This window comes from Sciurus vulgaris (assembly GCF_902686455.1).
Source record: "Sciurus vulgaris genome assembly, chromosome: 2".
Classification (NCBI taxonomy): Eukaryota; Metazoa; Chordata; class Mammalia; order Rodentia; family Sciuridae; genus Sciurus; species Sciurus vulgaris.
This window is the reverse complement of record NC_136462.1, coordinates 122,129,085-122,155,274: the sequence shown is the minus strand read 5'-3', so window position 1 is coordinate 122,155,274 and position 26,190 is coordinate 122,129,085. Positions and strand designations below refer to the sequence as shown.

The following is a 26,190-nucleotide window of genomic DNA, read 5'->3' as shown; positions in this document are numbered from 1 at the left end:
TGATACCCAGAAAAATGCTACTTGTTCACCTTTCTATTCCACACAATTCCTAGCACAAAGTGGGTGCTAAGAATCATTCATTGGGTTGAAAAGTCATAGATAAAATGTTTTTTTCTGCTCTCCATATGACTCTGATATATTTCAAAGGTATGAGTCATCAATTCTGGCAATAAAACCAGAATTTATACCACTAAAAATGCTTGACAAGTCTTAAGAGCTCTCCAAAATGAGATGAGATATCCACAGATGTGTTTCCTGATTCCATAAGTAAAGAATGTAAAAAGATGCATTGTTTCACTGTTGTCAATTTGCTATATTTAGATGGCTTTGAATTGAATTATTCAAGCATGTACAAATACAACCTTGAAGGGGTCCACATAACTTGCTCCTGACAGTCTGGAAACAAAGGCTGCTATTCAGATAAAAGATGACAGGCAACCAGAATCTGACAGGCCAGTAATTTACTGCATTTTCTGCACATTTGAATTTGTAGGCCTCCATAGCCATTAAGCAAAATTAGTTTCATGATGTCAGCCAAAAAACCCCATGGCAACAGTTTTATGTCATTAAAAAAACTACCATCTTCAATCTGTTTGAATCTGTGTTTGCTCATTAGAAGCCTTTCAGTGAATCAGAAGAGAGGTTTTAATTGCATTCTTGCTCTATCAATGTTTAGTATACCCTTAAACTATAACAAATTTCTATATACCCTCCTTCTTTTCCCATGTCTAAATAATTTAGATATAGGTCTAGCAGTTTTCTATCCAAAATAGAACAATTTCAAAGGACAAATGTGATCTTAATATATATTTATTCATCCTAAAAAGCAAGTGTCAAAAAAAGAAATCTTCATCTTGTACTGTTCCTACTTATTAATCTCTGAATCTCCTATGCACTCTTACGCTCCTATGACTTTGCAAATGCTGTTTTCTCAAACTCTCCTTATTTAGTATCTCCCCAAATCTGCCTGGCAAATTTCCACTCATGTAAGTCGTACTTGGTTTAAAAAAAAAAAAAAAAAGATTCAAATAATTCTTGCCCTATGTGCTTTTTCATATTTTCATTAAGTACTTCTTAAAATGCATTATAACTGCTTCTTAGAGAGACCTGTAAGCTCTCTGCAGGAAGTGACTTAACACCTCTTGGCAGAGCTAACACACCAACACATACTGAAAACTGTACTGAAGTACTGAAATATTTGTGTAATATAGTCTGGTTAACTGTCATTGCCTCAAACTTCACCAGCCCTAAGATACCTGCTGATGGTCCAATCTCCCACCACCAGCATAACCCAGCAACTAATAGGAAAGCATGGCACAGAATAAAGAATAGAGAGGTCCTTTAAGATACTAATCCATTGCTTTGCCATCTTGATTAGTTGGTACCTGTGTTGTACTGACTGGTAAATTATCACTTGAGCTTCTTTGTATCCAAAGTACAGGAAAATACCTAACTTAGAGTAGACCTTAAGCTCTTCGTCAAAATAACTGAGGACATATCCTATGAATGGCCCAAGGTCAATGAGTATGCTTTCAAAATGATACCGATAATCAGATTGAAAAGATTAATTCAGGTCCTTAAGTACTAAAGAAGAAAAATGGTCAATTCTACCTATTTTCTGTTTGCCTTCAGCCTCTGATAAACTAAGTACTTAATTTGGTAATGTGGACAAAAATCTTCAATATAGAGCATATAACTCAAGTTTTTTTGTTTGTTTGTTTTTAAACAGTTTAAAAAGAAACTTCCTGTGGCCAGGCTTACAGATACCTGTAATCCCAGCAACTCAGAGCCTAAGACAGGAGGATTGCAAATTCAAGGTCAGCTACAGCAATTTAGAGACCCTGTGTCGAAATAAAAAATAAAAAGCAGGGCTGGGGATATAGCTCAGTTGGTAGAGTGCTTGCCTCACAAGCACAAGGCCCTGGATTCAATCCCCAGCACCACAAAAAAAAGAAAGAAAGAAAGAAAAAGGGGTGGGGATGTAGCTCAGTGGTAAAGCACCACAGGGTTCAATCCCCAACAAAAGAAAATTAATTAATTTAATAATATAAAGTTCCTATGAAACCATAGTCTCCATAACAATACCACAGTGATTAGCATCTTGGTGAGGAAGACAGGTATCACCAAGGATGAACACAAGTGATTAATTCAAATGGAGAGGAAAAGGCAATAATAAGAAGAGTCAGTTAATTATAAATGGCATGTCTAATTACAGATTTTGCTAGGGGCTTCAGTTACTTCTAATTAGTTTTACTTGATATATTAATTATAAATAGAACACCATGATAGAATTTTCTAATCACAGGAATATACTGAGTATGTAAAATCGGAGTTTAAGTTATCGTTATAATTTAAAAATTAAATGTTCAATAATATGATAATTATTTTGAAAGTCATCAATAAAATATATATCCCATTAAAATCAAGTTGTTCAGGACATTACTAAAGGGGGTAACAGAATCACTAAAAAAGTCATAAGGGAACAAGTGAGTGGCTGAAAAAAGGATAAACATGTAGACTTTTTTTTTTTTTTTTTTTTTTTGCGGTGCTGGGGATTGAACCCAGGGCCTTGTGCTTGTGAGGTAGGCACTCTACCAACTGAGCTATATCCCCAGCCCAACATGTAGTCTTAATAACAAGAATTTTGAACTTATAAAAGGTGATATAAGAATCTTTAGACTATTTACTTTCCAGGAAAAACTGTCTTTCAGTCATGCTGTAGGGAGTTTCATACAACCATAAAACTAATATTTAACTAAAATGTTAAAAATAATAATGAAAGGGAAAAATCACAGCAACAGAAGCTTGTCCAATTTCAACACTGTTCCTTTAATCTAACATTAATCTTCTGTAAGACAATGCTGTACTACATACTATGCTAATACAAAATTATAGACAGTGACAAAATCTCAAACAAGAAGCACTGTACATTGTTTTTTTTTTCTTTTCAGTAAATTAGAAATTTGGAACTTAGTTCATAATAAATCTTATTTGGAATGAAAACTTAAAGCCTAATCTTAATTTGGAATAATCACATAAAAAATCTTTGGCTATAAGCATATGAATTTAAGCAAAAAATGTATACAAAGGATAGGTAAATAATAATAACTGAAGCTCTCATTTACTCACTATCTATATACTTTGCCAGACAGAATATAAGATGCTTTACCCTGATTGTTAATATTCACAACCACCTTAGAAGGCAGATATTAAATATCATCCTTATCTTAATAATGATGAAATGATGCTACAAATAACCTTGCCAAGGTCAACTAGTAAGTGGCAGAGTAAAGATTCAAACTTACTCTGAACAACTTCACAGCCCCTGTGCTGGCCTCTTGACCCAATGACTGTCAAGATGGTCTCAACAGAATTAAAGCAAGCCAATTTAGCACTGAAGTTCCATGGTATATTAGCTGTTCCACATGGGTGAAGGCTATGGATGTGACCATCTGAATATCTAAGGAAAACAATATAACTTAGTACTTGTATTTTTGACTCTGATGTGGAAAATCAAAGATGCTGTTAGTTAGCTTAAAGGCTTTGTCACAAAACTCTATCTTCATTAAACTCACTTTGATCTAAATGACAAAATTACTAAAGAGAATCAGATGTTATAGAGCTCACTCAGGACAAAATATTAAAAAAAAAAAGTGTGACTAGAATAATTGAAAAATAACTGTCCTCTAACTTTTGTGCACACATTTAATAAACTTAGCAAAACAGAAAATTTACTGGCATCTTGAATGTCTTCCAAATAAATGACCACAAATAAACTGGAATGTAAAAAAATCATGATACACCTAACAAATGTTTGATGAAAAAATTAATAACCTGGCTAAATGAAGATGAAAAATGAAATGGGGAAGAAAGGGAAAACTAAGGGAAGTGTTAACCTCTTTCCAAGATCTTTCTCACATAAATACACATTGGTTGAGCATCTCTAATTCAAAAAAGTCAAAATTTGAAATGTTCTAAAATCTGAACTTTTTGAAAGTCAATGTGATGATACCAAGTGGAAAATTCTACACCTGATATCTTGTGACAAATTAGTCAAAATGCAGGTGCATCAACACCACATAAAAAATAAAATGCATAAGGTTATTTAAAAAAATAATGTATAAAATTACCTTCAGGCTTTGTATAAAAGGTATATGTGATATGTAAATGAATTTCTGTTTAGTCCCATCCCCCAAGATATCTCATTAAATATATACAAATATTTCAAAACTTGAAAAAGTCCAAAACCCAAAATATTTCTGAACCCAAACTTTTTGGATAAGGGATACTCAACCTGTAGTACTTGCTCTTGACATTCTTTGCCAAAAACAGTCCTTCTGAATTCACCTGCCCTGGGAGAAATCTCCTTCTCATATCGTGTCCAAAGAAACTACTTCTTTCCTAAGTGAGGGTCTTATATCAAAAATGACATCCTCTGTTATCCTGAAAAGCCTCTTTCTAGAAATATTTTCAATCCTTCTACATCTGCAAACTATTTGCAAAGAATTTTGCTTTGTTCTGGAGTGCTGGGGACTGAACCCAGGTCCTTGTGCATACTAAGCAAGTGCTTACCACTAAGTTACTTCCCAGAACCCAAAATTTTTCTTAAAGGTCTTATTACATGAGTTATTTTCTACCTATTTTAAAAAAAAAAAAAAAAAGCCTCCAAAAACCATTATTTCCACTCTCGTTTTGTTTGTGAACACTAGAATAATCTCCCACATATTTACTGTATCACCTGATTTAAAAATCACCTTACAACCCAAATCTTTTTACTTGAACGCATAAAACTTAGTGAGTTTGAACACTTAGACTATACATGGGGCTGAGATATAGCTCAGTGATAAAGTACCTAGCATGCACAAGTCCCTGGGTTCAACTCTGGGCACTATACATAGTATCTATCTTTCTTCCCCCACCTAGCACAACAATATCTTTTAGGCTGGGCAAGATGAGACGAACTGACCTCTTCCTTCCACTACACCAAACACCTACCCTATAATTTGAATATGCTATTATTTTAGGTATGAGTTTAAAAAGAAAAACATGTCTGCCTGTCATATTTCCTAAAACAATAAGCTTCTGAGGAATGTACTGATTCTGTAGCAACACTATGTACAACCCATAAAAATTAAGCAAATAATTTGTAATTCTTATTTCATTTGTGAAAAGCAGCCACATAATGAGTTTATAAAGCTCTCATTTCTTTAGCAAACTATTAAAAGATGATCTACCTTTCTTTGACAGCTATGGACAATGTAAGGCATGAGTAAAGGTTAATTATTTCTTACAGAGTAAGGAATTCAGTAGTCCAGCTGCCAGGAATTTTGAAATTTTAAGCTATTCTTTACACAATTACAAATCACATTTAATTAGTTTGTTACATTTTAAAGTTAATGGAAAATAAGATAGTCATTTCCTTTGTTGACACTAATGCACTTCTAACTTTACTATGCGCTAAAAGCTCATAACAATAAATTTTATGTCTTAGTAGTTTGTGGAATGCCAATACTATTGCATACTTGTGAAATAAATAAATTCTTTTAATAATTACATTTCCAATTCTGCCTGGCCCCAGAAAATAAACCTGTCAAAAACTAAACTGGACGCAAATAAATCAAGATGCATATGAAATGATCCTGAAGACCAAGTCTGGCTTAAACTACATAAAGACCCTCAATCTCTACTACCAAGAAGAATTCTGTTGATTCATTCACGTACTATTCACAGAAAAGAGGTAATCGGCATGTCTTTAGTCAAGCAGAAACATGTTTGCTGAGATGGACTGTTAAAGTCAAAGGATTCTGCTTTCCCCACCTCATCTTTTCCTTGGTCTGTGAGAAACAACTGTAGCTCAGCTGAGCCTGTCTTTAATTGGTTTGTTTTTTTTAAAGAGTTCTACCAGTTTAAATGGTACTTGCCTAAAAGCACTGCAGTCCTCTCCAGTGGGATTACAAGTTATATTGGTAATGAATTAACTCTGTTCAGTTAGGTTACAAGAAAGAAGGAAAAAGGCAACCTAAAATAATGCTGAAAACCTGAGGAAATATAAACATTTCTCCAATGAAACAAAAGTAGTGAGCATCATGTATTTAAAAATGGAAACTCAAGAATTTGGGGGTGTTCATAAATCTTCCTATAACGAGTACAATTTTCTAGCAGTCCTTTGGAGAGGTCACTGATTAGCATTCTCCACAGAACTAAAAGTCATAAAGAATGTGAGTCACTTCTGAAGACCTCCATGAAAATTAAATGCAAAACACTTCAAGTATTAAGGGGAAATTGAAGAAACTATCTAGAAATATATACATGTCCCAAGTTTTGTACAACTTAACAAAAATAACACTTATCAAATACCCTCCTACTTACAATTCTGTACCCTCTGGGAAGAATAGCACGTGTGAAGGGAAGTCATACTCAAACTGGACATACTAGGATAAGATTCCCTGCATCCAACATAGGCAGGTGGGTTTACTGGGCATGTTGTAAAAGTGTGTCCAAGAGCCATGATTGAACTGTTCACTGCTGAAGCAGGGACTCATCAACATTAGACCACACCAAGAGACCCTTGAGAGGACTGGCTGGATCTAGAACCTTCTTAACCAGGTTTAATCAGCTTGGAAAGGTGGCAGAAGTTCTTACAAAAGGAAACTTTTACACTTAGAACAGCACTTAACTAGGGGATAACAAAACCAAATGCTATTTCACTTCAATGGTACCTATTTCAACCAATCTCATAGATCCATGAATTCATTCTATCCTATCCAAAACGCTACTTTGCAATCCTTAATTAGGATAACCACTATTTATACCCCTTACCCCCAGCCCGTCTTTTCAAGTTCTAAAAGCCAGGTTTTTCTTCCTTAACAATTACTCAGTTATCTTTATTGAATAATTGCATTTCCTCACTTGGTTTAAAAACAACAGCAAAAAAAAAAAAAAAAAAAACCCTCAGCACTTTGTCTTGTTTTCTTTCTAGTTTCACTTTGTTATATTCTTTAATAATACTAACTTTTCAAGAATATTTTCATCCCCTTTTCCTCATAAAAAAAAAAAAAAAAAGCCAAATAAATAATAGCCTGAGAGTTAGTATTGGTCAACAGCACAATAGCCCTTGCCACAGACTGGGAAAGCGAAAGCTCATAGGTCTGATTGATGGTTAGGTCATGCCCTGTGTGAACCTGAAAATCTGCAATTAGAATCACCACTTCAGCAAAAACATCAGCTCTCTGAACACTGAATGGTGATGCTGACCAGAACAATGTTGGGAGGTAAGACACGACTGATTTTGAAAGCAACTTCCCTTTTTATTCTATTGGTTTATCACATATATAGTCCTCCATCAATAGATAAGAGAAAATAATTAACAATTTTTTTTCTCAAAGACAGGCATCCCCATACTAGTACAAATGGCAGATAGAAAGGTGTGTTCTAAAAAACTGTGGTACGCTACTTTCACCAAGCTATAACTACCTAATTACATAGTCTTTCACAAGGGACTTCCTTAGATAATCTCAAAGTGGATGATAGTTGCTAAATTTAAAAAGTTTTTTTTTAGATAATACAAATTAATAATATGATTTGCCTTATTGGTCAATTAAATTACCAAGCACATCCCCAGTCTCCCTGTCTCCCCTTAGTCACAGAGAACTTCCCAGACATTTTTTGGAACCACAAAAAGGGAGTCACATGTTGAAAAAACAATGTTTTAAGAAGATTGATAATATCACAAAAATACTCTAGTACTACAGTTGGGAGACAATGGAAGCAAGGGTATCCAGGTCAACCTGATATGATGATTAGTCCATAAAGAATAACACAGTGGCTTTAAGAATAGTAAAGATGAGCTGAATCTGACATTACCAACAATCTTCTATTACAAATGAGTTTATCCTGGAAACAGGTGGGCACAAGTATAGTAATTATGTTTCTACTTTGCCCAATAGCCGAAAAGGGGTCTTAAAGATTCACATGTGAGATAAAGGTTCATCTTCCTCTACCCAGGTTACAGAATGCCTGAAATTCAACCACCAGCAAATCATCCTTTTCAATTATAACACTCTCCTGGCATTTTCTCCCAACATGCCCTAGGAGGAGCAATTTAAGAACTCATTTAGCTATCATTGCTGCTTTGATGACAATCAGCTTGCTTGCTTACCTACCTTCGCTGGGCACTCCCACCTCCACCCCTGCACCCTACCCACACTGATAAGAAGGGCCAAGAGAAAAACAAAGGTCTAAGAACATAATTTTATCTGATCTGTAAGAGAGACTGAATGAGATTAGATGCCAAAAGTAGTTAATGAAACCAAAATCAAAGCGAAGAGTTTTAAACTCCTAATGTCAGAGTTTTAAGATAATCTTCATATATTCTTTGCCTTATATATATTTAAAAATTTTTTTAATATAACAAAAAAAAAAAAACCAGAGAAGTTTGTTTGCTCTTAGTGGATCAAAAATGGCTAACAGGGCTGGGGAGATAGATCAGTTGGTAGAGTGCTTGCCTATCAAGCACAAGGCCCTGGGTTCGATCCCCAGCACCACCAAAAAAAAAAAAAAAAAAAAAAAAAAAAAAAGCTAACAGACACACCTAATAAATCAAAGAGGATACAACCCAAGCTTCCTTCAAGATCTCCCTGCCACTATTAGGGCAAAGTTCTGACCCAATAGCCTTGGAATATAAGGTCTTCAATATTTGAAACCCAATAATCCTTTCCAACTTCATCCTTTACCATACCACTTTCCACTCCCTCATTCACCAGCTATTTCTACTGAGTATCTACATATCTCCAGTATTCAACACCATCTCACACCCCCAGACCTTCCAGTTCATTACATTTTTCTTCACAGATTACTCTTCTTCTTTACATGCCTGGTAGGTTAAGCTCAAGTTCTTTCTTTCTAACATCCTTCCTCTGAGATCCTAACATATCCTTTCCTAACCTTCACCAAGTTTAACAAAGGTTCCTCCTTTATACAAAACTCTATCAAACTTCTCAAAGGGTGTTGTCAATTCCAAAACTAATGAGTGTCAATCATTTTATAGGCATCAAAATTATCACTGGTTTCCAATTCTATATTCTTCCTATAGCACAGCTGCTTTTCTCTTATTTTTCTTCTTTTTTATCTAAGACAGCTAAGTATTCTTCCTATTAACCTTACAGTTTAAAGCACATTTGGAATGTGGGTATTAGCTTCTTAAAAGAGAATCCAACTAATATTAAATATACAGGAAATTTTTCCCATATAGAACTCCAATGGATTCATCTGCCCCCAAAATGAACATTTATGAATATTCATAATGCTGCTAAAACAAATTTTTAAAAAACTTTAAATGTTTATTTTATTTGGAAAATACATTCATATGCCAATTTCTAAATGATCAAAAAGTTGAAATATGAAATCAGTTTATATTATTTTAAATACAGAATGCTATTCACACTGTAATAGGGAAAACCTGCCTTGAGAAAAAATAATCACTGAATATTCAGTTCCATTTTTTGTGAATCTTTTTAGATAATTGTTAAAGGATATATCAAAATCTGATAATTGTACTTTTCAGAACACTGTTCAAAACTCTTCTACAAGGGATCATATTGGGAGTTGCATGGTGTCCTCATACAAGTAGTGTGAAAAACAAAAGGCAGCTTTAAACAAAACAACCACCACTGCCAGTTACAGCCCCCAAATGTCCCATATACAACCATTTTTATAATACTTAATAGGATACTACCAAATCAATGGTTCTAATAAAAGCATATAAATGCAATCTAAGATAAAATATAAAAAATACTCACTTCTTTTGCCTTTTAAAATGACTTTGGTCAATTTTTTTTTTTTTTTTTTTTTTTTTTTTTTTTTTTTGTACTGTAGATTGAACTCAGAAGTTCTTAGCCACTGAGCCACATTCCCAGGTCTTTTTATTTATTATTTTGAGATAGTGTCTGCCTAAATTGCTTAGAGCCTTGCTAAGTTGCTAAGGCTGACCTTAAACTGGAATCCTCCTGCCACAGTCTCTTGAGTTGCTGGGATTATAGGCATGTGCAACCACACTCAGTCTAATCTTTTCTATTTTTTAAGACCAAAATTTCATTAAGTGAAAATTCACTACCTTAAAACATTTTCTAAGCCACTTGGTACACCTTCAATCAGTTACTTCAGCTCTAAAATCAAACTATACATTTATAGGAACATACTTAGAATTAAACATTGTAAAATACAGATTGCATATAAAAACCCTAATCAACTTGAATCAAAAGGTAAAATTTTAACAAAATAATTAACATCAATAATAAAAATGTTAGTAAATTCAATACTAATTGTAATTCAATGAAATTTCCCTTCTTGAGGGAGGGTACGAAATGTAGAAAATAAATTAGGTATTCAACAGATCAGAATAAACAAAAGCAATATTAGGTAGACTTGAAATTCAGTACAAAAAAAAACAAGCTCACAACATACTATATTTTTTGTCCTTTACCTTCACTCTTCCCCTGCTGCTAGCCACCTGTTTTACATGTTCTCATGCAGAAGAAATAGCAACAATGCCATTTTCCTTCCAAATGCAACCAGGTTTTGGCAAACTTAAGGCAGTATGTCAGTTAAAAATAGAAACTGAACCCAAAATGTGATTTGGCAAGTAGCTATTTAAGTATTAAGCATTTCCTCCCTTGAATGGTACTGCATTTTCCATTTATCATTTTCAAATATACAAAAAAGCTAAAAATATGCACATATAGCTGAACAAATTAATAATACATTAAACAAAACCTGTTAAACATACACCAAGGACAAAATTTTGCCATTTTGGAAACAACACCTATGAGAGTGGCCCTTAATAGTTGTGATATTTCAAATCACTGCTTTTATTTTCATAGAAACATTATCATCCCTTATCATTGTCTTCACTGTTTATCTATGATAGTGACAGTGCTACTGAATTAAAGATTCTTATATGTAATTAACTTTTTAATATTTATACTACTTGGATCTCATGAATAAGATAGCTTCCTGAATTACTAAACCAAGTAGAGTTGACTCAACCACTTAGGTGAAGCAAAAATCTTCTGGGACTCAAAATGTAATATGTCTAGACCCAGCACCACCCTACTGTTACTCAGCAATAAGTATAGTATTGTCATAAAGAGGCTGAGTAATTACAGAAACCTATTTGTGTACCATTGTTTCTACCAAAAGACTTTCAAGTGGGGAAAAAAATGGCTAGAGGTGGTTAAAATGAATGCACTTCAAAGTTTTGTAAATAAAAAAAAAAAAACTGGTATTACATCTTCGATAACATTTTTTCACTGCAAAGCCATTTTTGAATTTTTAAGTGACAAATCCAAGGATTAAATTCCAGATTAAAATGTTGTATACTTAGACATTGAATAAATATTGAGAATAAAGGGAGTAATGTGGATGCTCAAGTTGTTACCATCATTGCAATTATTATATGTTACAATTTTCTCTCTCCAAAGTTAAGAACATAGATCTATCTAGCAAAGGAGTCTTTTTTTTTTTTTTTCAGACACTCAATCTCTTCATGAGATTACAATGGAACTACTTTCATAGAATTATTATGACAAGTAAATAAGATATCTTAGGAGGGTCTGACCCCTGGAATGTAAAAATAATTAATAATAGCAGCTAAACACATACAAAACTATAGGCCAGACATATATTCCTCAGAAAACCTAGTGGGTTGGGACTACTATTATAACTTGCCCAAGGTCACAAAACTAGCAATGGCAGAGACAGATGTAGACCCAGGTAGTGCAACTCCAGCAAGTAAGCTCTCAACTATTGCATTTTGCTTATTATTAGAATCAGCATTAGAGGTATTCTTAAGAATGGTTTTGTGTAAAACAAAGCGTTCAGCCTTCTTTATCGACATTTGCATTTTAATAGATTTTTAGTTTAGAAATGACCCTGCTCTATTGTTAAAGTGCCATTGGAAGCACAAACCTAATAACACTATTGTTGTAAGTTCAATACCTGTTTAGGTCATCTAACTTCAAACGGAGGGAAAAAGTTTACCTAGGCCCCAGAACATATTAGCAGGCTTTGCCCACATCCATCAGAGAAAAGAAAATGGTTATGAAACAAAATAGCTCAGAAGGGATTTGGGTGGCATCACAGAAAGACAGTTTCACAGCTAAAAGGGTCTTTGGTCTAACTCTCTTATTTTACAAAGTGAAAAATAAAGCCAAGAGAGAAGTGTAGCTCTCTCCTTGTCCCAAGGTTAGTCATCAATCATGTTAGTCCAGGTGCAAGACGACTTTTCCACCACATACCACTCGGTCTAGATTCCTACTGAACTGCAAACTCAGCACCACATTTACAGACCACCTCAAATGAAAAGCCATACATAGGTTGCTGTACAAGAGAAGTGCATGGGAAATCAGCAGATGGAGAGGGATCCTCTTATCAAAGCTCCTTTAAATACATTAAAGAATGTATTTGAACAATATATAGTAAACCTGTTAAATTTGAACAAAATGCAGGCATAAATGTGGAAACATTCCTAATGCTCTTCTAAAGTGTTTCTGTGCTCTCAACATAAACCTCCATCAGAAATTATCTCTTTCATGCTGCTATACCCTATAAGAAACCTGCCACTATGACCTTATGATGATCTTTTCCACTTAAGTTATATGATTTATAAAACCCCCCTTCCTTCACACACACGCACACTTATAATAGTGAGTTATCAAATGCTTTACCACGCTCTCGGAAAATGGGTTTTCAATGCCCAGGTATAAACACAATTAGCTTGCACCTAAAATAATTTTGTAGGGTAGGAATACTCTGATAGTAGGTTACAAATATTTATCTTCAAACATATCTTACCTTCTGTTTAAGGCAAAACAGATAGATTTGTTGCTCAAATTCAAAACAATCACATATGGAAAGTGATTTTATTACCTGTTAACAGCTGATGTTATGCCAACCCTGACTAATGAGTATGATCTCTTCTTTTAGAAGATCTGCACTATGGCTCTCATAAGGACTAAATTCTCCAGTGCAACATCTAGTAGCAAAGCTGAGATTAAATAGGTAAATTTAACAAATGAAAAGGACCTACATAGACAAATGTCTTACAAAAATTACTTGGGAAGGCTTATGAGAATTCTCAAAAAACAATCAATAATTTTTTTTTCCTCTACAGAAAAAAATAAAATAGTAGTAATGAAGAGAAAGAAGCAAATATATTCCAAAGGAAGAACTACCAGACTTGGCTAGATTATAAAAGGGTCAACAAATCAAAAATTATTTCAGGGGCTAGAGGCATAGCTCGGGGATAGAATGCTTACCTCCCATGTGAGAGGCCCTGAATTAGGTCCCCAGTACTGTAAAGGAAAAAAAAAGATCTCAATATTTTGGTTCCTGAGCAACTACGTGGGTGATGGCCTCCTCAACAAGCCCAGAAGTTAGAGGACAGCTGGTGGATGGAGAATGGAGATAAGGCCAGTTTTATCCTGTTGAAGTGCATGTTAGCAAGTGGGTATATTTTAAAAGTATCGTAGGTATATGCAGCTGGATCATAGGTAAATTGAAGGTGCAGTGTTTGTGCCTCTTGCTGGGGTTTAAACATGTGAAATGTTAAATTACCCAGGTGGGCTTCTTGGATAAAAACTAAAGCTTCAGAGTAACAGATAAGACATGCTAACACGTAGCTCATGAAATTCATATCTGAACGCTTCCTTAGATAGTTGAAATAATTACTTAGTGTTTGCCTCCTTGCCCCTTGCTTGAACATTCCAAATAAAAGATGGAAGCTTCACACTGGGATCACATTTCTAGAAAGATATAATTTAATACTATGGTAACAAACTCCAGGATGCTTATCTGAATCTTCTCTCTGCATCAAAGATACTTGCAATTAACTTTCTTTTAACTATATCTAAATTAAACCACCACTTAGCACATATATCCTTAATACCTCATCTTGATTTTTTTTTTTTGGGGGGGGTTGTCTTTTTTTTTTTTTTTTTTTTTAATTGGGGTTGAACCCAAGGCTTTGCGAATGGGAGGCAGACACTTTGCCACTGAGTTACATCCCAGTCCTTGATTATTGTTTTCTGTTAAATATACATAACATTTCTATTTTTATATTTCTCTTTCCGCTGCTAATATCCTCTTCATCTTCTCTTTTAGATATAGTTTCAGAATGAATTCAGAGTCTCAAAATTAAGAAAGTTCACACCCCAGGGGTGGGGGTGCCCCATCAAACAGGTCTTCTATGAATGTTTTCAATATCAAAGGTGTTGAATGGTATTTTCTGCTGTTTCCATCTTTTTATAATTGGTCCATTCTTGTCAATTTAACCTTCTTCACACCTTCTTTCTACCTGTTTACCTTATTTTGCCTATTCCTTTTATTTAGTAATATCATTTATAAGTTTTTCAGGAAAATTTTGGGCCTAGTATTTTTCTGTGGTGCTAGGTCCAAACCCAGGGTTTCATGCATGCTAGACAAGCACTCTATCACTGAGCTACACTTATGGCCCATGATTCAACTTTTTAATCTTAAGGCAAAAGCCAAGGAGTAAATCACTGAATAGCGTGCAATATTAGGCAAGTTATTTAACCTATCTGACCCTCAATTTCCTCATTCATAAATGGAAGATAATACTATAATACCTGTTATGCAGGGATGTTTTTCAAATTAAAGGAAAAAACATAACAAATCTGTAATAACTTATAAACAGTAATTTGGTAACTAATGGTTATACATGAAATTTTGTATGCTATTATGAGTAATGAGCTTAAAGGCCAGTTTAGAACTTTGCTAGCAAGAGCACTAAAGGTACTTGGTAATTCTGTTCTCAATCTAAGAATAGAGTATAAATTACATTTCAGTTTTACTGGAGGAGGGAGGCCTTAAGGAGAGTGGGTAATGGAAATCTAGCATACAACATTTTGGCAGAGAGGAACTGGAACACAAGGCCAGGATAGCCAAATCTCAATGTTCACTGTGTTCTGGCAATCCTGTATACCCTAGAAGGTAGTAGAATCTTGACAGCAATAGGAAGGTTACAATATATTTCAAGCAGGAAACTGCTACAAGACTCACAGTTCCAAGCAGAAATGAGGGTTAGTGTAGTTTATATTTCATCACTGACTTGAAACAGGATAACAATTTTGATGATGATGAAGATAAGTATATTAACTTTATAATACTTGAGACTTATTATATGCCAAGGCATCATGCTGTTTTGTAATCATTATTAATCCTATTAACCATGCGAGGAAGTGGATTCCTTTGTCCAATTTAACAAATGAAAAAACTGAAGCTTGGCAGATCTAGGATTCAAACCCAAATAATAGTGAGGATTTCAAACATCCAATAACACAGCAACAAGTTATGTGCTAACAGTAAGATACCTAATATTTCAGCAGGCAGAGCTATTTGGGTATCTGTGTGGGAAGTACAGCATCATATTCACTCAACAGTATAAGCAAAAGCAAGAAGGAGGTAGAAGAAAGGGTTACATCTCATAGTTCCAATTCTAGAATTTTTGATTAAAAATCATCATACTGCCAAGTTGAATATGGCCTGTTTGGGGAATAATTCGAGCTCTCCAGAGCAAAGGCCCTCCACCTATTTTCCACCTGACACATGGTGATGGGTGAGGGCATCAGAAGCCGATGCTGTGTTCCATCATGTGCTCAACATACCTCCATGGTCCCAAGTAAGCCTGCATGGAATTCCCAGAGTACTGGCTGCTTCTCTGTATCCCCTCATCTTTCTCAGGGAAGCATATTAAAATGGAAATGAGAAAAATAGGTATGAATTTTTATCAACTAAGTAAATATTAATATTATTGAACAATACTACTATCTTCTAAGCCCTTTGCCTACATTAATTAAAAAATGATACTATTAATAATGTACTATTTTATTTCCATTTTACAGATGAGGTAACTTAAAAATAAGTGATTTGCTGAAGACTACAAATAAGGGAAATGGCAGTGCCAAGATCCCAACAATGAAGTCTGGTTGCAGATCTCTGACTTTTAAACAGGACAATAAACTGTCTCTAGATTTTCCCTGGGACATGACCTGGTAGATAGGTACCCTGGAACTTTCAGCAACTTCTTGCAAGATGCCACAATCACAAAGATAAGAACTTTTGCCTCTCTAGGATAAGTTAAAAAGGCTTCCTGGGACTGTAAGGGTCTACTCTACCCACCAGGATTTAGGTTTAACGTCAACAGGGATCTTGGATACCCTAATTGCCCGCAGGCTCAGAAGACTTCATTTACAGTGTCTCTCCTTGTCTCTGGGTAAGCTTAGCAGTAGAAATCATCTTAGTAACCCTTGCAAGTGATACTGATTATGAGGCAGTTCAATCCTGTGATACTAGTGCTAGAGTATACAGAATCAACATAGTTTTATATCAAAATAAGAATATCATCCCTTGCTCTAAAACAAGATCTGTGCACTAAAGATTCACAAAGTCTTCTGGGCAGGGATTTGAATCATTGATTCAATAATACTTACAAGACTGTTAAATACCAGGCACTATTCTAAGTGCTGGAATGAATTTAGATTTTTTTTAAAACTAACGATCACTGAGCCACATCCTCAGTCTTTTTTATTTTGAGATAGGGTCTCACTAAATTGCTGAGGGTCTTGGCAAAGTTGCTGAAGCTGGCCTCAAACTTGGGATCATTGTGTCTCAGCCTTCCTTTTAATAGACTAACAGGCATGCACCACCATGCCCAGCTTCCAGCTTCTTTTTAATTTTAAAAGGAATAGGTCAGAAGAAAAAAGTCTTATACTGTCAAAACTCATAAGCCATTGGAACTAGGCTGGATACCAGCTTTCATATGTACCTTATAACTCATTCATAATAAGTGTGTTTTAAACATTCACAAAAAATATTCTCAAACTACTGCTTCCAAAATCATCATCATATATATGAACAACTCTTTTTTTCTTCCTTGGAGAGAAATTTTGCTATACACGACATTTCCACTCCTCCTAAAAGTTCAACTGACTGGCAAATTAACCAGTGGCTCAACATTAGCACTAAAACTTAAGAATATATTCTTTTCTCTCAACAATTTCCTGGATACCCAAGGACCAGACACCATGACAGTCAATCTATACTAGTATGTACATAATATGACAGTTACGGGTATGAGAAGTACTTATGTAACTAAAATCATATTCCCTTTCTTCTTTTTTCTTAAAAAATTCAACACAAAAGTTGTAGCTCATGGCTCAAATAAATTCCCCAATTTTAAGGACATGTCTTTTTTTATTTTTCATAGATTATTGTTTATTTGAACTTCTCATCAAACTGACATGAAAGAACCACATATTAATAATGAGCATACTGTCAAATTGCATGCACTATAATTAGTTATGACTTGGTATATACCAAAGGTGCCAGTTTTACTTTCCTAGGGAGGTTTTGCTGATTTGGATTAGAGTTTAAAAAGTCTACTAATAAATATTATTTAGAACTAGATTACAATAAGCAGTCATCAGGAGCAACTTGCTTTAACCAACTATTATTAGTATTTTCTTTGCTAAGGATGAACAGACGCAGGATACAAAAGCAGTAGAATTAAGGTAAAAGGACAAGATTTCAATCCTCTTTCCCTTGTGCCTGAGCCCAGTGACAAACATCGAACTTCAAAATGGGATCAAAACAAGCAGAGTATTTTCAGTAATGCTAACCATCAGGGAGAAAAGAAGACCAAGGAAGGCAAAATCAACAAGAAGAAATAAGTTCCCTCTTCTCTTCCTTTAAATGAGGCCAGTCATTCTATTCCATCAACATCTTATTTGCTTTTAATTCCGTCAAGTGGTGTACATTGTCACTGCATATACCTTTTTTAGTAATATGTGCTATATTTCCTCATACTGACACTTTTAGTATTTACTGTCAAGAAAGACAAAAGTGTGCATGTATGAGTATGTAACAACAATTCCCATCAGTATGTACAACCATAATGCATCAATTAAAAAAAATGTTGGGAAAAAGAGAAGACAACAAAAATATAAAGATTAGTCTGATTTTCTGTCGCAAATACTGAAAAATATTAAAAGGTCTGGGTTGTAGGTAGAAAGGGAAATATCACAAAAATGGGAAACTGTGCCAACTACTCCTAGAGTATATGGTTTAGTTAATGGTGTCCTAGTACACTGAACACATTCAACTCTTCCCTTAAGTTCCTCACTCACTCCCAGGAAACAATAAAGCATACTTTCACACAGCTTTTATATGAGGTTTACTTACTTTATTCAGGATAGTTTATAAAAGCAACCATTTTATATTTTAAAAAGAAAACCTAACAAATGGGAAATATCCAAATTTTCAATTGCTACAGATGACTCACTGAGTGGGCAGTTACAGAAATTCATAGCTGATGCTAGAAAAAGCTAGTGTTTTCATGAAGATCACTTTGAAATGCTGTTCTGGGTGAACATTATTTGCTCTTGCATTATGATTTTGTTTTACTTTTACTGTAAGCACTTATGAAGTACTGATACCTTACAGAGAAAAAAGATGGAGCTTCTCTCATTATTATAGAAATAAGTCATTTTATTTTTACTTGGGATTTTCTGATTACTAGAGCTATATTCTGTCAATTAAAATATTGCTACTTTGCCTACAACATTTTGTCTTTCAAATACTGCTAATTTTTAAACTGATAAAGATTGAGTACAATGAAAGCAGTCAAGTCTATCTCCCAATACCAACAAAAAGATTTTAACTGTTTAAACAGAAGTAGAGTCATTTAAAAAAAGAATTTTAATCATTTAAACAGACGTAGAAACATTTAAGTGTTATGCTGGGTGCACTGGTGCATACCTGTAATCCCAGTGACTCAGAAGGCTGAGACAGTAGGATCACAAGTTTGAGGCCTGTCTCAGCAACTTGGTGAGGCCCTAAGCAATTTAGTAAGACCCTGTGTCAAAATAAAAAGGGCTGAGGATGTGGCTCATTATATGGGTTATATGCCCCAGGGTTCAATCCCTAGTACCAAAAATAAATAAACAAATAAATCATTTAAGTACTAAACATCTTTTAAAATAAGATAAATATAACATTTTCAGAAACATTTATTTACAGCCAAGATGTGACACATAAAATACTAACGGTAAGTAAAAATACTACTATGACAGACAATCTTATTTATTGATTACATGGGCAAATAATTATCAAAGAGTTCTTTTTTTAATTTATTTTTATTGTAAACAAATGGGATACATGTTGTTTCTCTGTTTGTACATGGAGTAAAGGCATACCATTTGTGTAATCATACATTTACATAGGATAATGGTGTTTGATGCAAAGAGTTCTTATATTCCAGTAAAGGTAAAGAATTTAAACAAGAACTCAAGAACATGTATGACTGCATTACCGATGTGATCCCGCAATATGTAAAATTAGAAAAATGAGAGATTACACTCTATTTATGTATGATCTATCAAAATGTATAAATGCACTCTACTGTGATGTACAACTAATTAGAACAAATAAAATTTAAAAATTTTTAAAAAAGAAAAATCTCTTATACAATATGTTGGCTATTAATAAAATGTATTCTTAAAAAAATTTAAATAAGTATAATACAATAAACATAATAATAGCTTTCACTGGTTGCTTTTTTAGCTTAGAAAATTCTTTTACACATAGTCAGCTTTTGAATTCAGTATTTATGTAGTTTCCATATGTCAGGCCTTATATTAAGTCCTAGGGACATAAAGATAAGTAAAATATCCCTTTAGTTTCCATTCATCTCATTTCATAATCGAAACTATATTAAGGAAAAAGTATGATTATCTCCATCTTACAGAACAAAATAAAGCTTAGAGATGTTAAGGAATTACTTCACATGACCACAAACTAAATTAAAGGCAAAGCTTTTTCAATAATCTCCTATTAAACTATAAATATTCAGTCTACATCATTAATCTTACAGATTTTTATGATCTTGCCACAAATTTCTTAGTATATTGTGTGTGTGTGTGTGTGTGTGTGTGTGTGTGTGTGTGTGTTATTACTCATATTCTCTCCAACCACCATTTGACCCAGCTATCCCACTCCTTGGGCTGAATGAGCGCTCACTCCCAAAGGACTTAAAATCAGCATACTACAGTGATACAGCCACATCAATGTTTATAACAGCTCAATTCACAATAGCTAAACTGTGGAACCAACCTCGGTACCCTTCAACAGATGAATGGATAAAGAAACTATGGTATATATACACAATAGAGTATTAGTCAGCCTTAAAGAAGAATATAATTATGGCATCTGCAGGTAAATGGATGGATTTGGAGAATATCATGCTAAGCAAAATAAGCCAATCCCCAAAAACCAAAGGCCAAATGTTTTCTCTGATAAGTGGATGCTGACACATAATGGGGTGGGGGTAGGGGTAAGGGAAGAATGGAGGAACTTTGGATTGGGCAGAGAGGAATGAGGGGAGGGTGTAGGGGTGGGAAAGATAATGGAATGAGATGGACATCATTATTCTATGTACATATATGATTGCACGAATGGTGTGACTTACACCATGTACAGAGAAATGAAAAGTTGTACTTCATTTGTGTACAATGAATTGAAATGCATTCTGCTGTCATGTATAATTAAATAAAACAACAACAACAAAGCATCTCTCCAAGGAAGGATAACATTTTTTTTGTCCTCAGGTCTTAAACCACAAGGTATATTTGTGAACTCTTAGATTTCCAAAATACATTTGATTTTATTGACTGTTCTGAGAATTAAACAACTACAAATTTAACACTATTGTGTGACATGAAGGTCTATAAATACAGAAATATGTAATTTTATTAAGACAAAGGTTTATAATCTCATGAGACAAAAAATGAGTACTCAGTCTTCAGAGGGCAACTTGATTTTGCTGTTTTCGTCTCACCATAACCCTCCATAGTACCTGCAAAATGATGTCTTATTGCATCTTATAGTAGAAATTACATGTTCTAGGACTGTGCTCTTAGTAACTACATGTAGCTACTTAGTAGTTAAGATGTAGCTTAGTGGACTAAGATGTGCTGTAATTAGAAAATATACACAAGATTTTGAAGACTTAGCAAAAAAAATGTAAAGCATTTAGATAATTGTTCATATTGATCGCATGTTGCAACGATAACATTTTGTGTAAGATTAAAAAAAATGCACCATGAAAATTATCTTTGCCTATTTCTTTTTAAAAAATGTGGCCACTAGAAAACTTTAAATTATATATTTGGCTTGCATTATTTCTATTAAATAGGACTAGAGATTAGCAATTCTTTGAAACTATGAAAGGCGTACTCTAATAATATATACTATGTGGTAGACAGTTCTCAATGCATTAGAGTGATCATGGAGCAGGGAGGGAGAATTTCTTTTAATGATACAGCAAAAACCCAAGCTATATTGTTAGAAAAGGCAGGTTTTATCAGAGTATTGACAAGTGGGAGTTACTTCAAATATGCTAATCAAATGTAGTTTAGTAGTATGAAAAAAGAGAAATACCAACTTCTCTAAATGAAGAGCATCTCCTACAATGAGCATGAATCTGCTATCTCTTCTGCCAGTCAATTTTCTGCATGTCTCTAACAGTGTGACTAGCTTACTGCACTGATTATTAACTGGCAGATAAACTTTGTCCCTACTATATTTAGCATAATGTCAATTAGATATTTTGAAATGTATATACACACATAAATAAATAAATTAAAAGGAACCAATTATTAGTACTATTTACCTCTGAATGGTAGAACATGTTTTCATTTTAACTTACATATATTCCCTGCTATAAAAGTTAACTTATTCCCATCTTAAAAAATTGTTTAAAGATGCGTGGTATAATATATGTCAAACTACACTCGAGATCTTTAACCAAAAAGGACAGAGAAAACTGGAGGTTAAGTCATTGTGTACAGAAGGACTCAGTGTACTAGTCACACAGCAAGTCCATAAAAAATCAGATCATGCAGACCTACAGGAGATAAGAGAAGATTAGCATTTGTTCATTTGTAAAGCTCTGTAGTTGCCTTTTATAAAAGACAAAATATATCCTTTCCCAGACGACAAGATTTTCTGCTAGACATCTGGAATGCAAAATTGACAAGAGAACTAGAAGTTGCATTTATAATAGGCTTCAAATTTTATTTGTATATATTCAATAAAAAACGTGAAATAAAATTAAAGATCTCAACGGCCAGGATGTAACTCAGAGGCAAAGCGTCTGCCTCCCATTTGCAAAAACCCTGGGTTCGACACCCAGTTTAAAAAGACAAAAATTAAAGAACTCAAAAGTTCAGCTTCTAAATTAGAAACTATTGTACCTAAAGACTTTCTATGCTACTGATGATGGGATTACATATTCACAAATGCTCATTCCACAAGCTGCATTTGTATAGAAAGGAGTTTAAAGAAACAATTTAAATTTGCTCTTACACTGTAGAGAAAGAAAAATAAGGTTATCAAAACAATGGGTTTCATCTCTTTCCCTCTCATTTAGAGTATACTCACTTCCTCACTGAATCTGGGAACCAATGGTTCTTTCAAAATTTCAGGATCAAAGGTTGAATTAAGATCTAGCAGTTTACTTGAAATATTTAGTTGTGAGGTTTAGCACTGTGCATGTGGTAAGTCCCCAAAAAGTAAATGGTAAAAAACAGTCTAGAGATACTGCTGAAAAAATACTTTTTCAAGTAAAGAAGAGAAATGGCATTAGGAAAATACTTTCTACAGCTTCTCTAATACCTTAAATCTTCACACAAACTCCCACAATTACACCTACTGCATACTCAAATAAAATCCAAAAATACTGTTACACACCTGTAAGTTTTTCACCATTTGAAATATTCAACTCATTATTTAAGACTTATACCATGGCATCTTACCTTATAATAAGAAAAGTAACCAAATCTACTTTGAAAAGTAAGAGGGGGGGCCCTAACTCTAAACAATGTGCTCCTGTTGAAAGTGTAAATAATACTAGACAACTATAAACTTTCATTTATTTTTAAATGTAAATATTTCTACAATCCTTTATATATCACACTGGGAAGTGATACTGGCCAAATTGTTATATTTGTGTGCATTACGAATATGTAACAACAAATCCCATTTCGTGCAACTATGATGCATCAATTTTAAAAATATGGAAAGAAAAAAAAGAAAAAAAGTCCACAATGCTTCAGACATCATTCTAAGCACTTCTCAAATATTATTTCATTAAAAATGCTCAGGGTAAATACTTTCATTATCCCCATTTTATGGATAAGAAAACTGAGGTAAAGAAAAAGACAATAACTTCCCCAACATAATACAGCTTGTAAGTGACATATACGAGATTCAAACCCAGACAGTCTGGGTTCAAAAGCCATGCTCTTAACCACAATACTACACTTACTCTCAGAAAGTAATATGCTCATGAGAGCTCACAGTGAAGCATTTAATAAAAATGTGCTAAACAATGGGCTGGGGGTGTAGCTCAGTGGTAGAGTGCTTGCCTAGTGTACACAAGGCCCTGGGTCTAATCCTTAAGCACTGCAAGAAAGAAGGGGGAAAACAGAGAGAGAGAAGGGAGAAACTAAACAAGAGGGAAAATGAAGACAGGACAATTCCAACATGTGATTTATAAATATACTGTATACTTCCTATCAGTGCTTTTTCTTGTTCACAAAGGGATTTCTTTTCCTTTAATTAACATTCAACATATATATTTTCTAGGAAAAAACTATAAAGGTACGAGTCTCTCAGCACTTTTAGAGTAACAGTTTAAATTAACACTAGTATATCAAACATTTATGTTTATGTGCATGATATTCTAATTTTACCTTACAAACTCATATAGTACATGTAAGTATTACCCCCATTTACAAATGAGAAAACTGAAGCATAGTTTTAAAACTAACTTAAGGTCACATAAGTTGTAAATAGCTGAGTTGGGATTCAAATCTGGCAGTTTGACTCCTGAAATTAGAATTCTTGACTATTCCTGGAGGGTAAGTTTATGAGCTACTCAAAAGATAGTAATCATGTTTTCACAGAGTAGTAGTATTTGGCTTAATCTAAAATAAAGATATTACCACATGGATGTATTTTATTTTTCCCTGACTTAGACAACTAAAATTTTTAGTATCTTATGCTTTCTTGAAAACATTAAATAAATCTTCAAGTTTTATTTTATAAGGGTCAGTATCTTAAGTGATTCCTTCACTCAGCAAACATGAGTATCTACTATGCAACAGGGACCAAGCTAACACACAATCTTTGCACTCAACACAAAGGCTCATCCCATTCAGCAAATAAATATGCACAGGTTTCTCACAGCTAATAAATTCAACACTGTGGAACATAAGCATGGATAACAGCTTTGCCAACCACTCAGGGATAGCATTGAAAAATGGAATACTGTGATTATCTGACCCCTATCCTACAAAGTACATAAACCCCTTATTTTTCTTACGTTCCTGAAGAGTAACTGACACCTAAGTAATTACTAGATAGGTGCTATTTGCCTGCCTCATGCTATACTACTTCTTAGCAGCTGGCAAAGAAAACCTTTAATAACCAAATGATAAATGTTAATGTCTAAAAGGTATACTGCAAAAGAAGTAGTTTTTTAAAATTAAAAAATAAATTTAAATTTAAATACGTACATTCACAGACAATGGATGGTAAGGTCACTACTGCTAGATTTTACATGTCAATATTTGATTGTATCCTATCTTAAATCAAATCCTACTGACTATGAAAAGGCATTAGAGAGCCAAAAGTTAAAAAGTGCAACAGAAACACTCCTATTCAGTTCAAGTAGCCCAATTGATAACCAGGGATAATTATCAACCCAAGACCTTATATGGAAAAGAAGCAAGAACAGAAGCAACCTAAGAAGTCAAGGTCAAAATATGGAGGAACTTTAGCTGGTTGATACTTAACTAGTATATACATGAAACCCTGACATGTTTCTTGGCTAACATATACGTTTGTCAGTGTTTAAATTTTGCTGGCACATGGTTGAGCTCATCATTTCTTATGTCTATGTCTTCTTGCAGGCTTCGCTAGTACTTTATATTGTATCATTATCTGGTATTTCCCTTCTTCCACTATTCTTCTTAACTCTGTGATTTGCCTCATCCTAGATTTCAAATGTATAAAGGAAGGGAGCAATGTTAACCCTAAACATAGCTCAGTATCTTGCAAATAATAAGCACTGAATAAGTATTGATTAATGATAAATATGAAATCCACCCTAGAACTCCATCCAGTTCTTATCATTATGCACTACTGCTCCTCATCTCTCTGAACAGAATGACCCATGGGGTCAGTGGTTTTTTATTTTTTTATTTTTTATTTTTATTTTTTTTGGTATTGGGGATTGAACAGGAGCTTAGTTTAACCACTGAGTCACATTCCCAGCCCGTATTATTATATTTTAAGACAGGGTCTCCCTAAGTTGCTTAGGCCCTCACTTAGTTACTGAGGCTGGCCTTGGAACTTGAGATCCTCCTGCCTCGACCTCCTGAGTTGCCAGGATTACAAGCATGCCCATGTGTCAGTTCTTAAATCTCTTCTCTTAGCTACACTCACCCCTCAAGTGATCTGTACACTGACAAGTCCCAAATGTATCCAGCCTAGACCATTCGCCTCTGAATTCTAGATTCATATATTCAACTGCTGATTTGACATCTCTATAGCACATCTATTAGGCATCTCAAAAACTTAATCAGCCTGGAACAGAACTCTTGAACTCTCTCAGAAACTGCTCTAACCTGAACCAATGTCGACTCCATCCTTCCAGTTGCTTAAATAAACAAAAAGAGACCACAAAGAAGGGTATAATCCAACATTTTCGGGGTATGGGCCCGATAGCTTATTTAGCTGACCTTACTATTGGGATTTAGTGTATAAGGTAGCACGAAGAATTTTGAATTCTTAAGGTTAGGTTCAAATCCTATTATTCCAGAAATAAGAGGGTTTAAACCTCTATTATTTACTCTATCAAAGTAACTCTTTTATCAGACATATTTCTTAGGTTTGAGGGGGCACACAAGCTATAATAATAGATAGGGAAATGTGATATGCATAAGGCTAGTGTTAGAGGTAAAAATTTTTTTCACAATAGATGCATGAGTTGGTCATATCGGAATCATGGATATGATGCTCAAATTCACAGGAATGCTGAAGTAAGAACTAGGG

The 26,190-nt window shown here is 34.2% G+C and overlaps 1 long non-coding RNA gene across 1 annotated transcript in view; it reads right to left on the bottom strand.

Annotated features, from left to right (window-relative positions):
• Positions 1-20,394, bottom strand: part of LOC306654915 — a 74,883-nt gene extending 54,489 nt beyond the window's left edge. The window contains exon 1 of the long non-coding RNA XR_013762127.1: positions 15,681-20,394. This is a non-coding gene — a long non-coding RNA (uncharacterized lncRNA). The remainder of the gene's footprint in view (positions 1-15,680) is intronic.
• Positions 20,395-26,190: the final 5,796 nt, after the last annotated feature.